Consider the following 18,578-nt stretch of genomic DNA (forward strand, 5'->3'; position numbering starts at 1 on the left):
CAGGGAACAAACCTCAACATTATATAGGCCATATACAAAAAGACCACAGCTAATATCATCCTCAATGGGGAAAAACTGAGAGCCTTTCCCCTACAGCCAGGAACAAGACAAGGATGTCCACTCTCACCATTACTATTTATCATAGTGCTGGAAGTCTATGTAAGTGTATGTAAGTTCTATGTTATACAACAAAAAGAAATAAAAGTCATCCAAATTGGCAAGAAATAAGTCAAATTTTCAATATTTGCAGATGGCATGATATTCTATGAAAATCTGAAAGATTCCTTAAAAAAATGCTAGAACTCATACATGAACTCAGCAAAGTCACAGGGTGTAAAATCAATATGCAGAAACCTGTTGCATTTCTACACACCAATAACAAAACAGCAGAAAAAGAAATCAAAGAATCAATCCCATTTGCAATTGCACCAAAAACTATAAGATACCTAGGAATAAACCTACCAAAAGAGGAAAAAATTCTGAACACTGAAAACTCTAAACTATTTATAAAAGAAATTAAAGAGGACACAAGGAAATGGAAAGATATTCCATTCTCATGGACTGGAAGAACAAATACTGTTAAAATGCTTATACTAGGGATCCCTGGGTGGCGCAGCGGTTTGGCGCCTGCCTTTGGCCCAGGGCGCGATCCTGGAGACCCGGGATCGAATCCCACGTCGGGCTCCCGGTGCATGGAGCCTGCTTCTCCCTCTGCCTGTGTCTCTGCCTCTCTCTCTCTATCTCTCTGTGACTATCATAAATAAATAAAAAAAAATTTAAAAAAAAAATGCTTATACTACCCAAAGCAATCTGCACTTTTAATGCAATCCTTATCAAAATACCACCAGCATTTTTCATAGAACTAGAACAAACATTCCTAAAATCTGTATGGAACCACAAAAGACCCCAGACAGCCAAAGCATTCTGAAAAAGAAAAAAACTGGAGGCATCAAAATTCTGGACTTTAAGCTATATTACAAGGCTGTAATCATCAAGACAGTATGGTACTGGCACAAAATCAGATACATTGATCAATGGAACAGAATGGTCCTGAAATGGACCCACAACTATATGGTCAACTAATCTTTGACAGAACAAGAAAAAATATCTAATGGAAAAAAAGTCTCTTCAACAAATTATCTTGGGGAAACTGGACAGCAACATGCACATGAAATGGAATGAAATGAACATGAAATGAATGAAATGCACATGAAATGAATGAAACTGGACTACTTTCTTATACCATACACTTATAAATTCAAAATGGTTAAAACCTAAATGTGAGACAGGAAATCATCAACATCCTAAAGGAGAACATTAGCAGCAACTTCTTTGACCGCAGTCAGGCATAGCAACTTCTCACTAAACATGCTGCTGGCGGCAAGGGAAAGAAAAGCAAAAATGAACTATTGGGACTTCACCAATATATAAAGCTTCTGCTCAGCAAAGAAGATAATTAACAAAACTAAAAGGCAGCCTTTTGAATGGGAGAAAATATTTGCAAATGACATATCTGATAAAGAGTATCAAAAAACTATAAAGAACTTATCAAATTCAACACCCCAAAACCAAATAATCCAGTTAAGAAATGGGCTGAAGACATGAATAGGTATTTTCCAAAGAAGCCACACAGATGGCTTACAGCCCTATGAAAAGATGCTCAGCATCACTTATCATCAGGGAACTATAAATCAAAACCACAATTAGGTACCACTTCACATCTGTCAGAATAGCTAAAATTAAAACACAAGAAGCAACAGATGTTGGCAAGGATGTGGAGAAAGGAGAATCCTCTTGCACTTTTAGTGGGAATGCAAAGTGGTACAGTCACTCTGGAGAACAGTATGGAGGTTCCTCAGAAAGTTAGAAATAGAGCTACCCTATGATCCAGCAATTGCACTACTAGGTATTTATCCAAAAGACACAAAAACACAGATTTAAAGGATTACTGCACTGATATTTTTGGTAGCATTATCAACAATAACTGTACTATGAAGAGTACAAATGTCCATCAACTGAGGAATAGAAAAGATGTGGCCTAAAATTACAGTAGAGTATCACTTAGCTATCAAAAAGAATGAAATCTTGCCATTTGCAATGACATGGATGGAGCTAGAGTGTATTATGCTAAGTGAAATAAGTCAGTCAGAGAAAGACAAATACCATATTATCTCACTTATATGTGGAATTTAAGAAATAAAACTGATGAGCATATGGGAAGGGGGAAAAGAAAAAAGGAGAGAGGGAAACAAACCATAAGAGACGCTTATCAACATAAAACAAACCAAGGGTTGATGGAGGGAGATAGGTGAAGGATGGGTTAGATGGGTGATAAGTATTAAAAAGGGCACCTGTTGTTATGAGAACTGGGTGTTGTATGTTTAAGTGATGAATCACTGAATTTTACTCCTGAAACCAATATTGCACTGTATGTCAACGAATTAAAATTTAAATAAAAAATAAAGATACCTTAAAAAATCAATATATTTTTGAATTTGCATATTGGTCAACAATTATATGCAAATACCTTAATTTCTCTCTTGAGTGAAGTTTAATACAGAGCCACAGGTAATCTATAAATACATCTTTTGTAATAAAATTAAAACCATTATTACAGACATACGTATAAAAGGTACTTTTAAACTTTGAAAGACATTTGCTGTAAAATTATTGTAGTTTTATTGTAAGTGTATAATACCACCAGCAGTGTGCTTTTTTCTACATACTTTAAGTATTAAAGTATTAAGTTTATTTTTAATGCTAGTATAAGGGATAGGCAAACATTAATTTTATATCATTATTTGCACATGCATATTTAGAGGTTTAATGAGGATAATCAGGGTGCCAGAGTGGCTCAGTGGTTGGGTGTCTGCCTTTGACTCAGGTCCTGATCCTGGGATCCTGGGATCGAGTCCCACATCGGGATCCCCGCAGGAAGCCTGCTTCTTGGTATGCCTATGTCTCTGCCTCTCCGTTTCTCTCATGAATAAATAAATAAAATCTTTTAAAAAATAATGAGGATGATCATCTCCTTCCTTTTATACTTACAACTAAAAAATCTTAGACATAATATAACAAATAAGAGGGGGGAAAAGCTGATCATTGGAAAGTAGAAGACAAATTGACTAGGGAAGTTGGGATTTAAAGGACACAACAAGTGAGGTACTTTAGTTGCCTTATTGCTTCCCATATGCACCAGACAGTCATTGCAAAAGCATACAACTCTGAAACACCAACAAGCGCAGACAAAAATAAACACAAGTTCAAAGAAAAGACTATCCCTCCTGGCCAGGCCATAGATAAGTATGGCTTAACAACAGAAAAAATTTTTGACAATACTCACGCTATTTCAGTGAAACACAATGAGAAACCACCTTCATTCCCACAGTTCCTGTTCAGTGGGGTGAACAGGAAGTGGATTGTCCATTCTACTTACCTACCCTCTGAAATTAGTTGTACTATGATTTTCCCACCTGATGGTGTCAGTGAGGTTGGTCAAGAAGTTAATCCATGCTCTACCTGGCAGAAACAGGCAGCACTATGATTCCTCTGCCAGTTGGTGGAAGGTCTAGCAGGCAGCTAATTTTCTATCTTCATTCCCTGCAGAAATAAGTAGTGCTCTAGGACATCTGCCAGGGCACACTGACAACAAATGGTGATCAGAGTCTCCAACCCCACCTGGCATCAACAATGCTGAACAAGACAATGTAAGTCAGAAGTAGTAAGCATTCTTCTCTCTCCATCCCTGAGGACAGTGAGGTTCATTGGGGAGCTAAACCTCCATATCCACCCAGCAGCAACAAGAATGAATAAGAATGTATAAAGCAGAGCTTGTTAGCAACCCTGTCCTCTCTGGTGTTGGTGAGGCCCAGCATGTATCTCTGTTCCTGTGTCACCCATCTGCAATAAGTATGAGTCAATGCCCCACTTTTGCAGAGTGGTGTTGGTAAAATTGAGGTAGAAGCTGAACATACATATAGCCTGAGCCTTACACTACACCTCAACAGGGTGAGAGCCTACTAAAAATTAAGATGAAACAGGATACAAAGTCTCATAATATGTAAGATATCCAGGATACAGCTGGAAATCATTCCAAACATACCACGAACCAGAAAAAAAAAACACAAAACAGATAATAGATAATACACAGAGCCAACACCAAGAGAATGAGCTGTTGGAATTATCTGAGAAGGATTTAAAGTAGCCATCACCTGGGTGGCTCAGTGGTTGAGCGTCTGCATTCAGCTCAGGTTGTGATCACGGAATCCTGGGATGGAGTCCCGCGTGGGGTTCCTGCAGGGACCCCTTCTCCCTCTGCCTATGTATCTGCCTCTCTCTGTATCTCTCATGAATGAATGAATGAATGAATGATTAAATATCTTTTAAAAAGCCATCATAAAAAGGCTTAAACAAGCAACTAAAAATAATCTTAAAACAAATGAAAACAAAGAGAATCCCAGTAAAGAAATAGAAGTCACATAATAGAACAAAACATAAATTTTAGAAATGAAAACACAATAATTGAAATAAAAAACACATGAGTGGGCTCAATAACAGAGACAAGATTATAGAGGGCAGAATCATAAATTTTCAGACAGGTTAATAGAACTTGCCTAATCTGGACAAAACAGTGAAAATAGACTGAATAAAATGAAGAGTTTTAGTGATTTGTGGGACAGCAGCAAATTATTCAACATTAAAAAAAATCCAACATCCATAATATTGAAGTCTCAGAAGAAGAGAATGGAATTGAGAACATATTCCGGGAAATAATAGCTGAAAAAATCCCCCAATTTTTGAAAGATATAAAACTATAGATTCAAGTTGCTGGAAGAATCCCAAATATGATAAATAACTTCACACCAACACACAAAATAATTAAACTTTTGAAAACTAAGGAAAGAAACGTATTGAAAGAAGCCAGAGAGAATACAGTAACAGTGGATTTCTTATCTGAAACCACAGGAGGCCAAAAAGAAGTGGCACAACATTTTCCAAGCACTGAAAGAAAACAATTTTCAGCTATGAATTCTATTTCTGGGAATAATATCCTTTATGAATGAGGGGAAAATATAGATGTTCTAAGACACAGGAAAGCTAAGTATTTTTTCTATAAGCATATGTAATTATTTTACAGAAAAATGTTGGCAATAAAGACATTATAATCCTATTGTATCTCATGCTCTCAGCTCCTTTTTCCATCCTTCTGTATTAAAGGTGATCGAAACCCATAAACTAATTTTCCCAGGGCCCCTTTCCTATTTGGCATCTTCTAGACTATGTCAATGAAAGGTACTGTTAGGAGATTAGAAGGTAGGAGAAAGAGAGAAGAGATTGTTCCTTTTCTTTTTTCTTTTCTTTGCTTTTCTGTTCTATTCTGTTCTTTAATTTTCTTTCCTTTATCCTTTCCTCTGCTTTCCTTTCTTTTTCTTTTCTTTCCTATTGTTTTCTTGCCACATTTACCGAAATTACAGCAGATACAGTGGGGAGGTTGGTTTCTCAGCAGGAACACAGGCTCCTCAGTGGAAGTGGAGTCTCCTTGGTTACCACTCAGGCAGAAAGGTCCCAGCTATGGTGGTTAAGTCACAGATGCTCTAGCAGCCTAGGCAGCTGTGTGCTTCTGGCTCTAGCCTTAACAATAGCAGTGGGAGTTCCAGAAGCCTTGGTAACACAACACTTGTATGCTCTAATCCCCACAGCTTTAGGGTACTCATGGACTTTGATTCTGGTGAGAAAAGTGGCAGGTGACTTTTAGCTTTTGGATTTCTGTAACATCAGTGTTGCTCTCCCTTGTACACGAGTATGGACATACATACCTACACTTTACAATAAATTAACAATGATTAGAATGTGTTGATCTCAGGGTATTATGACAGTATGCTTATACTTCTTTTCTTTCAAGTATATTCCATGCTTGAGGCCTCTGTAACATCTTTTCTCTTCATTCTCCTATGTTTATTGCATTCTCATTGACAAGATTCCTTCTTTGAATCCCTGGTGAACATAGATGCAATCAATCTCAACAAAATACTAGCAAACCAGGACACCTGGGTGGCTTAGTGGTTTAACATCTGACTTCTGCTCGGGGCATGATCCTGGAGTTCTAGGATCAAGTTCCACATTGGGCTCCCCACAGGGAGCCTGCCTTTCCCTCTGCCTATGTCTGCCTCTCTCTCTGTGTCTCTCATGAATGAATAAATAAAGTCATTAAAAAAAATACTAGCAAACCAACTCCAACAATACATTAAAAAATATCATTCTCCATGACCAAGTAGAATTTACTCCTGGGTTGCAAAGGTAGTTCAATATTCACAAATCAATGTGATACATGACATTAATGAAAGAAAATATAAGAATCATATGATCCTTTCAATAGATCCAGAAAAAAGCATTTGACAAAGTACAACATTCATTCATGATAAAAAAAAAAACCCTCACTAAAATAGTTTTAGAGGGAACATACCTCAACCTAATAAAGGACATATGTGAAAAACCCACAGCTAATACCATCCTCAATGGGGAAAAAAAAACAGAGCTTTTTCTCTATGGTTAGGAATAAGACAGGTATATTCTCTTTCCCACCACCATTATTTAACATAGTACTGAGAGTCCCAGCCACAGCAAAGAGAATAAAAAGAAATAAAAGACATCCAAGTTGATAAGGAAGAATTCAAACTTTTGGTATTTGCAGATGACATGGTAGTCTATGTAGAAAACCCAAAAGACTCCATCAAAAAACTGATAGAGCTGATGATTGATTTCAGTAAAATCACAGGTTACAAAATCAATGTACAGAAATCTGCTGCATTTCCATAAACCAATAACGAAGCAGCAGAAGAGGAAATTAAGGAATCAATCCCATTTGCAATTGTACCAAAAATAATAAAGTACCTAGACTCAAACCTAACCAGAGATTAAAGACTTATATTCTGAAAACTGTAAAATATACACTGAAGAAAGAAATTAAAGAAGACACAAAGAAATGGAAATATATTACATGCTCATGGATTGAAATAACAAATATTGTTAAAATGTCTACATTACCCAAAGCAATCTGCACATTTAATACAATCCCTATAAAAATACCAACAAAATTTTTCACAGAGCTAAAACAAACATTCCTAAAATTTGTATGGAACCACGAAAGACTCTAGATAGTCAAAGCAACCTTGAAAAAGAAAAGCAAAGCTGGAGGCATCACAATTACAGGCTTTAAGTTATATTCCAAAGCTGCAGTGATCAATAGAGTATGGCACTGGCACAGAAATATACACATAGATCAATAGAACAGAATACAAAACTAAAAATGGACCCACAACTATATAGTCAATTAATCTTTGACCAAGCAGAAAAGAATACTCAATGGGGAAAAGACAGTCTCTTCCACAAATAGTGTTGGGAAAACCGGACAGCAACATGCAGAAGAATGAAACTAGACCACTTTCTTACACGAGACACAAAAATAAACTCAAAATGGACTAAAGACCTAAATATGAGACAAGAAAGTATAAAAATTTTAGAAGAGAGCACAGGCAGTGATTTCCTGATATTGATCATAGCAACATCTTTCTAGATATGTCTCCTGAGACAAGGAAAACAAAAGCAAAAATAAACTATTGGGACTTCATAAAAATAAAAAGCTTCTGGATGTGATATATGTATATATGTGTATATATATATACATATATACATATATATACATATACATATATATACATATATACATACATAATGAAACACTACTCAGCCATAAATAAAATCATTAAAATCAAATGAAATCTTGTCATTTGCAATGATGTGGATGGAACTAAAGGGTACTATGCAAAGTAAAATAAATGAATCAGAGAAAGACAATTATATGATCTCACTCATATGTGGAATTTAAGAAGCAAAACAGGATCTTAGGGGAAGAGAGGAAAAAATAAAACAAGATGAAATCAGAGTGAGAGACAAACCATAAGAGACTCTTAGTCATAGGAAACAAACTGAGGGTTGCTGGAATGGGGGTGGGGAGATGGTGTAATTGGGTGATGGACATTAAGGAGGGCACCTGATGTAATGAGCACTGGGTATTACATAATACTGATGAGTCACTGACCTCTACTTCTGAAATTAATAATACATTATATGTTAATTAACTGTATTTAAACTAAAAATTAAAATAATATAGGAATAAAAAAGGAGGAAAAAAACAACTTCTGCACCGTGAAGGAAATAGTCAACAAAACTAAAAGGCAACCTACAGACTGGGAGAAGATATTTGTAAATGACATATCTGATAAAGAATTTTTATCCAAAATATATAAAGAACTCATATATTCATCCTTCCTCAGCTACGGGAGCTTGTAGCTCAGAAATAGTTGGACTTGATACTATGGAGAAATCTTTGGTTGCATATGAGAGTTCAGAGGAGAAGAAACTGGCAGAATACAAATGTAACACCATCACAGCAATTGAACTAAAGTTAGTTCATTTTCCTGAAGGTCTTCATAATGACATTAGAACTTTCTTTCTTGAATATACCCATCACCTCTTTGGGGATAATGAAACTGCTTTTGGTTACAAGAGTTTGAAGATCCTGTTATACTATATTGCTAGTAGCCTGTCAACAATGTTCCATGTTGAGTATGCATCTAAAGTTGATAAAAACTTTGTGTAAAGGCTTATGATGCAAAAGGCAAAACTGAACAAATAGTTCTACCTGGATTTTGTACTAACATGAATGATTTTTCTCTATTTGCTGGAAAAATAAGTTGATTTCAAGCCATTTGAAACCTTCCTCCATACATACTCTGGTCTCAGTCCAACAGGAGCAGAAAATTTTACCTTTCAAGATATATAAGGCTTACATGACATGTAGAGGCTTTTGAGAATATCATGAAAAGCTTCAGACCTTTTTGATGTGGATTATTGAAACTGCTAGCTTTATTGACATGGATGATGAAAGATGACACTACTTTCTAGTATTTGAGAAGTATAATTAAGGATGGAGATATGCTCTTTGCAACCATAGGCTACATGATAGTCTGTAATTATTATGTGTACCCAGATAAAACCTAACCCACTGTAAGTCAGATGCTGATAGTGACTCCATTTCAAGGTCAAGGCCACAGTGTTCAACTTCTCGAAACAGTTCATAGGATACTACATTACATCTCCTCCTGTTCTTGATATTACGAAGGAAGATTCATCCAAAAGTTATGTGAAATTAAGAGACTTTGTGCTTGTGAAGCTTTGTTCAGATTGCCCTGTTTTTCTCAGGAAAAGTTGATGCAAGGATTCAATGAAGATATGGCAAGAAAGGCACAACAGAAGTTCAAAATAAATAAGCAACACGCTAGATGGACTTATGAAATTCTTTGAATACTGGTAACTGTCATGAGTGATGCTGAACAATAGAGAAGCTATAAACTGAACAATACAGAAGCTATAAACTGGACATGCCTGTATAAGAAAAAGCAGAGTGATCTTGCAAAAATGAGAAAATGTCTCAGACCAGAAGAACTGACAAACCAGATGAATCAAATAGAAATAAGCATGTAACATGAACAGTTGAAAGAAAGCTTTCAGGAACTTGTGTAAGATTACCAGTAGCTATTGAATACTTCATTCAAGAGTAAAGATTATTCTGCTCTGTACAGGAAGTTAGCAAATTTCTGTACATTGTGGAAAAGCTAATGACGTTAACTTTAAAATCTTGTAACATTTTTCCTACATTAAAAGTTATCTATCTTATCTTTAGTTGAATATTTTTTGGAGTCTATGAGCATATATTACATTTAAAAACATATATAGCTTCTGATATACCACTGCAATTGCTTCCCTTCTTAGCAGTGTAATAAATGCTCAGTTTCAATAAAAAAAAAGAGAACTTGTACAATTCAGCACCAAAGAAATGAATAATCCACTTAAAAAATGAGCAGAAGTCATGAATAGATTTTTCCAAAGAAGACATCCAGATGGCCAAGAGACACATGAAAAGATGCTCAGCATCAGTCATCAACAGGGAAATACAAATCAAAACACAATGAGATAAGATCTCACACCAGTCAGAATAGCTAAAATCAACAACACAAGAAACAGCAAGTGTTGGTGAGGATATGGAGAAAAAGAAACCCTCTTGCACTGTTGGTGGGAATGCAAACTGGTGCAGCCACTCTGGAAAACAGTATGGAGGTTCCTCAAAAAGTTAAAAATAGATCTACCCAGGGTTCCTGGGTGTCTCAGTGGTTGAGAGTCCTGGGATAGAGTCCTACATTGGGCTCCCCTCGAGGAGCATGCTTCTCCCTCTGCCTATGTCTGCCTCTCTCTCTGTGTCTCATGAATAAATAAATAAAATCTTTTTTAAAAATAGAAGTACCCTACAATCCAGCAATTGCACTACTAAGTATTTACCCAAATAATACAGAAATACTAATTCAAAGGGATACACCCACCCCCAATGTTTATAGTGATATTATCTACCATAGCTGAATTATGGATAGAGCTCAAGCGTCTATCGACAGACGAGTGGATAAAGAAGATGTAAGATATATATATATATATGTAATATATATCACTGAATATTACTCAGCCATAAAAAAGACTGGAATCTTGCCATTTGCAATGATGTGGATGGAACTAGATAGTACTATGCTAAGTGAAATAAGTCGGAGAAAGACAAATACCATATGATTTCACTTATATGTGGAATTTAAGAAACAAAAGAAATGAGCAAATGGGGGAAAGAGAGAGAGGCATACCAAGAAACAGACTCTTAACTATAGGGAATAAACTGATGGTTACCAGAGGGGAGATGGGAGGGAAGGATGGGTGAAATAGGTAATAGGGATTAAGGAGTGCACTTATTGTGATGAGCACCCAGTGTTGTATGGAAGTGTTGAATCATGTAATTGTACACCAGAAACTAATATTACACTGTATGTTAACCAACTGAAACTTAAATTAAAAAAACTTTTTAAAATTCCTCCTTTGATATAAACATTTCTTTGCTGATTTTTCTGCTCTGTCCTGTCCTTAATCCAGTATCTTCAAATATTGCCCATTCAAAACAAAGTTTCATACCTCCCTGGAGTTATAGGAGGAAAAGACAAGGGAACCAATGGTGAGAGCAATTAGTAATCCTAAAACAAAAGAGTCTTATTAAAACCACTGCTTTAGTAGAAAACCATGAATTAAACCCAGACCACTCAATGGCCCAAGGATTCTTCCAGAGCATAGAAAATCCATGCTGGATTTCTCATCTATATTCACATATATTAATAGACCATGTGTATCTTCAGATACTCAGTAGTTCATTTGGGGCCTTTTTTTTCATTTGGGGCTTTTTTTCCTCTTTCTTTTATTCTTGCTATGCCTTCATTAGCCTCTTGCTATACACCTAGGTAGGTTAGTGCTAAACACTTTTAATCATTGTCACTTTGTTTATATGGCTTCAAACACTTACACTTCTTTTTCAGAAGTTTCCTGGAATTCTCAGGTGTTTCCATTTCAAGTGAACTATTTTGATTACTTGTATCAACCCCAGAGGTAGGTCTTAAGATTACTCACATTTTATATTTATGTACTCAGGAAACTAAGGTACATACAAGTTAGGGAACTTACGATCACATAACTAATAAGTGGTAGATCTGGGAAATAAATTTTGATCAGATTGCCTATTATATTGAGAATATCAAATATGTAACCATCCTGGAATAAACCTCTTGACGATTTATAAAGGCTAGATTGTAGGTCTTGTGAATTGTGTCATACATATATTTTTAAGAGAAAATGATGATGACCTCTATTTAATGTACATATGAGAATAATTCTGATCCAACCTAGTCCTTCTTTTATGAGTCCTCTGGAGAGTCAGATGACTCCTTGCTTTAGAGTCCTCAAGAAAAACCACAAAGGGTCGTGCACTTTGCTCGATAATCCCAAGAAGAGCTGTGTCTGTACTGCAACTCCAACCTGCTATCTCAGTGGGACAAGAGCCGGTTGTTGTTGTTTTTTTTCAATTACCTATGAACTGTGATAATGTAGTTGTCAGGTCTTCAGCAATTTTACTTACATTTTTAAAAAATCTTATTGTCAAATTACTTTAAGAAGTGGTCGACTCAGTTTCACTAGCCATTTGCTGTATGTAGACTTTTTTTTGTATCAACTCAGGAACACAAAATCTCCAAAATGAGGCAAACTTAAACTTGTATCCCTGTGGGTAGTGTATCAGAGGAGTTTCATCTCTCTCCACTGGAAACACTTTGTCCTTCACCACCATGTTCCCACACATTTGACCAGAAATTTCTCAGCCCCTTTTGGCCCTGACAGTAACTCACTGACTAGTTTCTCTTTCTCTATACCTAAGTGCTCAACTCCAGGAAGTTCTTTTCTTCTGCTCTTGCACAGAAGGTAGGCAACCAGTATACATTCTTATGGCCATGCTATTTGCTTATGGCCTGTGTTGGATATTGGTCTAAGGCCTATGCCTTAGCCATTGTTACACACTTTGTATATTATCTGATAAAAATTTGCTTTAAATGAATTTATCTATAAGGTGTCAAATTTTATTAACTCACCAGTAAGGGAAACAAGATGACAAAGTCATTTAAATGAGAGTGCGCCAGGTCAGAAAGGATTTTGAAATGGAATGATTACAAACGTGGGAACCAGGAATGCTTACATAAACAAGTAGATTTTTATACTAATCAAAGTTTCCTTTCACAAAGTCTTAAAGACATAATGTCCTTAAACACATAATGTTCCAATTATTACCAAGGAAGCTTGTAGCAGGATGGTACATGCTATCAGTAAGAAGATAACAAGCAGGTGCATTTAAGTAGCAAATGTTAGGAATGTATCTGCCATAGATTGGGGCTTTGTTTTATCCTCCAGCAATAGTGCGTAATAGGAACATCTATCAGGAAAGCATGAAACATAGTCAACAGGGATTGGAAACAGGTCACTGAATAATGTTAGTGTCAGTAATTTTTTTCAAGCTGAAACAAAGATGCAGAATATATAGTTTCTCATTTCTCGTTTGGGGACAATTTCTTTTCTTTGTCACTCCATTTGGTTTTCTCCTCCACAAAGCAATGATCATTCTCATTTTAACTTACTGTTTGAGTAACCATTTTGTACAATTTTTGAATATAGCAAAAAGTATATATAGGCTTACTTTATATACCACTATTACCATCATGATTATCATAAAGGTTTTTACTTATATTATTCCTTTAATTCAGTTTCCAGCCTTTAGGAAATTTTTCCAAATAAAATTCCAAAGTAAATCGATCTTAATGGTAATAATTTAATTCTGTTTATGAACCTGGGCTCTAAGAGTGTGTTCTTTTTACACATACCCTCAGATACTCACATAACTGCATCAATAATGTTATTAAATATACATATTCCTTCTTATTGTATAATTAACAACTTTTGGAGTGAGAAGCTGCCATGACCTGATAACTTTTGCTGGAAGAGTATGAAATGAATACAAAGCCCTGTTTTATCTTTCTTAAAATTTTGTTTATTTGTTTGAGAGAGAGAGTGAGAGTAAGGGCAGAGGGAGAGACTCTTCCAGCAGACTCCCAGCTAAGCATGGAGCCCTCTGTAGGGCTTGATCTCACAACCCTGAGATCATGACCTGAGCCAAAACCAAAAGTTGGATATTTAAACCGAGTGAGCCACTCAAGCACCCCCAAAACTCTGTTTTAAATGGTCCCTATTTCTTCGGAAATGCCCTTTAGTATTATTACCTTATTTTTACTTCATCCCAAGCTATAGAACAAGGGCTAAGAAATTCACCTCCATCTGTTTGCAATACCTGTTACTGTGCAGCCGTCCCCTAAGAACTTTCCAGATTTCCAAGGTTCCTGACCTGCCAGAAAAGATATTCTTTACTATCTGTGAGGCAGAGACCCTTTGGATAACAAAGCAAGTACCAGACAGTTTCCTGAAAGTTCTCTTTAGGTATGGTTATCAACTGTAATATTTGTTTCTTGATGGTAGGCTTGTTAATTTCACTTAGGTGATTTTACCCTCAAATGTGACATTTATTGTATGGTGGCAGTGACAAATTTGATTTGATATCTGATAAAATATATGACTGTTAAAATTACTTTTGTCAGCTTTAGATGTAGACATTAATAAGATTACACACACTTTACAGATGAAGAAAATGAGACATCCAAAAGTTAAGGAACTTATTTAAGATCATATGACTAATAAGTAGCAGAATTGACAAATAAGTTCATATCTAACAGTCTGCTTGTCATAATGGAAATATCCAACATGTAACCATCTTGCCATACGCCTCCCCAGCAATATGCAAAGAGTGGGCCTTTCAAACAGTCTCCTAGGGATCCCTGGGTGGCGCAGCGGTTTGGCGCCTGCCTTTGGCCCAGGGCGCGATCCTCGAGACCCGGGATGGAATCCCACGTCGGGCTCCCGGTGCATGGAGCCTGCTTCTCCCTCTGCCTGTGTCTCTGCCTCTCTCTCTCTCTGTGACTATCATAAATAAATAAAAATTTAAAAAAAAAAACAAAAAAAAAAAACAGTCTCCTATATATCTAGAGTCACCATCTTTAAGGCTTTTTATTCCCCTGAAAATTCATATTTACGGTCTGTTCTTACATTAAAATGTCATAATATAAATATACAGGATATTTTGTGTTTCTGAATTCTAATGGACTACACTCCATACTTCAATATTCTGTAGAATTTAGCCTGTTGAATCCTAAAATTTGATGACATGAGCTAAAACATTCTTAGCATGGAGTTTTTGGAGAATCACTTAAATTTCCTATCACTTAAGGAGTGAGATACTTCTCCTAACCTATGATTTTGAGAGTTAGAATTCAAAAAAGAGGAGGAAGAAGAAGAAAAGTAGAAGAAAGAGAAAAACTTTGCAGTATAAGACTGTGTGAATAGAGAATATCAAGCACAATACCTAAAACATCCCAATGCAAAAATCACCATTTAGATTTTTCTTATTAATTTCATTTAGTCCTCCCATAGTCACTGTAAGTAATTGTTTTTTCCATTCCTCTTGGAGCAGCAGTCTTACCTCTTGAAGTTTGCTCCTGAGTCAGATAATCTTGGGAAACTTGAATTTCCTGTCTTTTATACAATCCATTTCATTGCAGCTCTAAGGTTAACTTTCTTGGAACTTTCTTCCACTATACCCAACCATGTATCTGTAGCTTATAACAAGGTTCATGTGTGAAGGGGAGGAAGATACAAGATCGACAGGCTTTGGTTAACTTATTAGAGTGATCGAATATATCAGGATAGGAGCCTGGATTTCCCTATTGGGTAAAATATGTAAATATATGGACCTAACCATGACCTTTTCTTAGAGAATTAGGCAATATTTGTTAAAAGTAACTGTAAAACATTTTATGAATTATGACTGACAAACCTCTAGGACTTTAAAAACCTTCCCATAGATCGAATCCCAGGTCGGGCTCCCTGCATGGAGCCTGCTTCTCCCTCTGCCTCTGCCTCTGCCTCTCTTTCTCTCTATGTATTTCTCATGAATAAATAAATAAAAACCTTTTAAAAATTAAAAAAAAAAAACTTCCCATAAAGTGTGGAGCACAATCATCGCTAATAAGCAGAGAATAATGACCTAGGGATGAAATCTTATACATAAACTTGTAAAAAGTTGTTGTGTCTGCCCATGCACAAAAGAGCATACTTCTACATATCCTGAAGATGCAGTTACTGAAAAATATTTACATCATTAGTACTTTAGCTCTACAAAATTAACCTAGGAGTTGATTTTCTCTCTTTGATTTGACAGTTTTTCTATAATGCATATCTGAAAAGAAAATAGTAGTTATTCTAACACTGTGGATCCAATTACAAAATAAAAAGCTTACCAAATATACTTGAGTCTGTTTTCCATTCCGCCTTTTATGATGTGAGAGTATAAACCTTTTGTATTGTCTTCTAGCCATCTAGAAACTGCCAAAAATGATTTGTGTGTAAGAGACAACCTGACAGTTTTATTACTCTAAATTTAGGGTTAGATTTTGGAGAAGAAAATAACAAAAGGGTTTATTAGGGGAAACAGGCTGCTCAATTAAAATTAGAACATAGTTACCTAAGAATAAGGAACAGTTTTATCATTGGCTACCTTGTTAACCAGAGTAACAATGCAACACTTAGAATAAACACAGCACCTGAAGTTAATAGAATATCATATGTCAACTACACTTCAATAAAAAAGAACTGTAAAATAAAATAAACATAGCCGAAAGAAGCATAACAATAGTAAAATTTTTAGCTTTTCTTTAAATGCAGAATCTATGAATATGGTAAGAGGCAATGTAAAAGGATACAGATGAACTATTTTGAGTTGAAAATATGCATGCAGGTGAGGTATATTAAATCTTTTTGCAATCTGGATAGAATATATGAAAAATAAATAACTCTATATGATCTCATTGTGAAGGCAAATTGTATATTCTAAGATCATTTTTTCATTTTAACTGTTTGGCCCTCTCCTTTCTATTATTCCTCGGTTGCTCTTCTTTATTTTTATTTTTTTAAGAATTATTTATTTATTTATTCATGAGAGAGAGAGAGAGAGAGAGAGAGAGAGAGAGGCAGAGACACAGGCAGAGGGAGAAGCAGGCTCCACGCTGGGAGCCCGACGCGGGACTCGCTCCCGGGACTCCAGGATCGCCCCCTGGGACAAAGGCAGGAGCTAAATCGCTGACCCACCCAGGGATCCCCTCTTCTTTATATCAATGTATCATTATATGTATATATTTGGTTTTTTAAAAAAGATTTTATTTATTTATTCATGAGACACACACACACACAGAGAGGGGCAAAGACACAGGAAGAGAGAGAAGCAGGCTCCACACTGGGAGTCCGATCGATCCCGGGTCTCCAGGATCAGGCCCTGGGCGGAAGGCGGCGCTAAACCGCTAACCCATCCGGGCTGCCCTATATGTATATACTTGAACATATAGACCCAGATACATACAAAACTATTCATATTATAGAAAGGTTTAAACTTAAGCTTTAAAATATAACTAATATCAAAATGTTATAAGGTGATGCATATACCATATTGATTTTATCATTTTAATTTGAACTTTGTAAAAAATAAATACTTTTATATATAAAACTCTAAATAAAAATTACTTGTATTGCAACTTGATATGTTTGATGCTTTGTGTTTATGGATTCAGATTTTCTTAGGAATTTCCCAGGTATCTAAAAAGCATTCACTCATTATTTTTGAAGTCTCAATGAGAGAGCTTAGAAATGAAGTCGACATTTAAAAAAACCTACAATCATAGTTGATATTAAAATTTTGGCTTTATAATATTTCAGTGAAAATCTATATTATAATATAATCCAAGTGGAATAATTGTAAGCCCACATATTTTGTGACCATGTCTGAAGTTGGCAAGAACCAATCCTTTTGTAAAAACTTGGCTTAGGGACACCTGGGTGGCTCAGTGGTTGAGCGTCTGTCTTTGGTTCAGGGCATGATCCTGGGGTATAAGGATCTAGTCCCACATCAGATTCCCTTCAAGGAGTCTGCTTCTCCCCCTGCCTATGTCTCTGCCTCTGTGTGTGTGTGTGTGTGTTTCTCATAAATAAATAAAATATTTTTTTTTAAAAATTGGCTTACTACAATTCAGTTTCTCATTATTATCTTAAACATTTAATGAATAATGGCAAATTCTATGGGCAGCAAAATCAATAATAGGCAATCTAGGAGTTCAGATTAGTCTTTTTATAATATCATAGCCCCAAACAATGCAATTCAAGAAGAAGACCAGTGCAAGAACTGGGTGGGCTGTGAGTCCCATTATCACTATAGTGAAAAATTCGTTGATGCCCTCAGTTTGTATTTTTAGAAAGTGTATAATAGATTAGGGTACAAGTGATTTATTATAAGCATTTAAAGGTACTTGTAAATAAAATGAAAAACAATTAATTGTGGATATTTACTTCCTGGTACAGACTAGATAGTCTTCTATGTGCTCTGAGTATATGTATCTCTGTGGAGATCATTTCTCTACTACCTGTTTAGTCGTGCCATTCTGCTACCAAAAGCCATAAATATTCTCTGTTAACCTCTGTGATGTTCAACCTTAAGGGACCATGTCACACATTTTCCAAAATATGAGTTCCAATTTATACTCCAACAGTGTACAAACCTTTAGTTTCTCCTTATCTTCACCAATACTTGATGTATTCAATATTTTATGATTTGGTATGTTTACTTTTTATGTTCCACTTGTTTCTTTTTAAAGCGTTTTCCAATACTAAAGAAAATTACAGTCCTACCAAGAACAAAGAGCAACCCTCAGAGTAGAATCTTTTTGTTCTTAACAACATAGTTTCTCAAGGTCTTTCCATTGTAAAGAACAAAGTTTATCAATTTTCTGTTATCAATGTTCCATGTTTCAAAGAACAATGTTTCTCAGTATTATGTCCTTGATAAACAGCAGAGCTGATTCCACAATTTTGCAAAAATTCTCATGAACAGAAACTATTTTTAGAGAATTGCAGTATTGAGAAGCTTTAGTTTTTGGAATTATATTAGAGCTCTTGAGAGATTGTGC

The 18,578-nt window shown here is 35.7% G+C and overlaps 1 long non-coding RNA gene and 1 pseudogene across 1 annotated transcript in view; one reads left to right on the forward strand and one right to left on the reverse strand.

Moving 5' to 3' along the window:
• Positions 1-2,859: 2,859 nt before the first annotated feature.
• LOC140596058 (uncharacterized) overlaps positions 2,860-18,578 on the reverse strand; it is a 239,530-nt gene continuing 223,811 nt past the window's right edge. The window contains exon 4 of the long non-coding RNA XR_011998087.1: positions 2,860-3,600. This is a non-coding gene — a long non-coding RNA (uncharacterized lncRNA). The remainder of the gene's footprint in view (positions 3,601-18,578) is intronic.
• Positions 8,375-9,594, forward strand: LOC112932066 (histone acetyltransferase type B catalytic subunit-like; annotated as a pseudogene).

This window comes from Vulpes vulpes, chromosome X (assembly GCF_048418805.1).
Source record: "Vulpes vulpes isolate BD-2025 chromosome X, VulVul3, whole genome shotgun sequence".
Lineage (NCBI taxonomy): Eukaryota > Metazoa > Chordata > Mammalia > Carnivora > Canidae > Vulpes > Vulpes vulpes.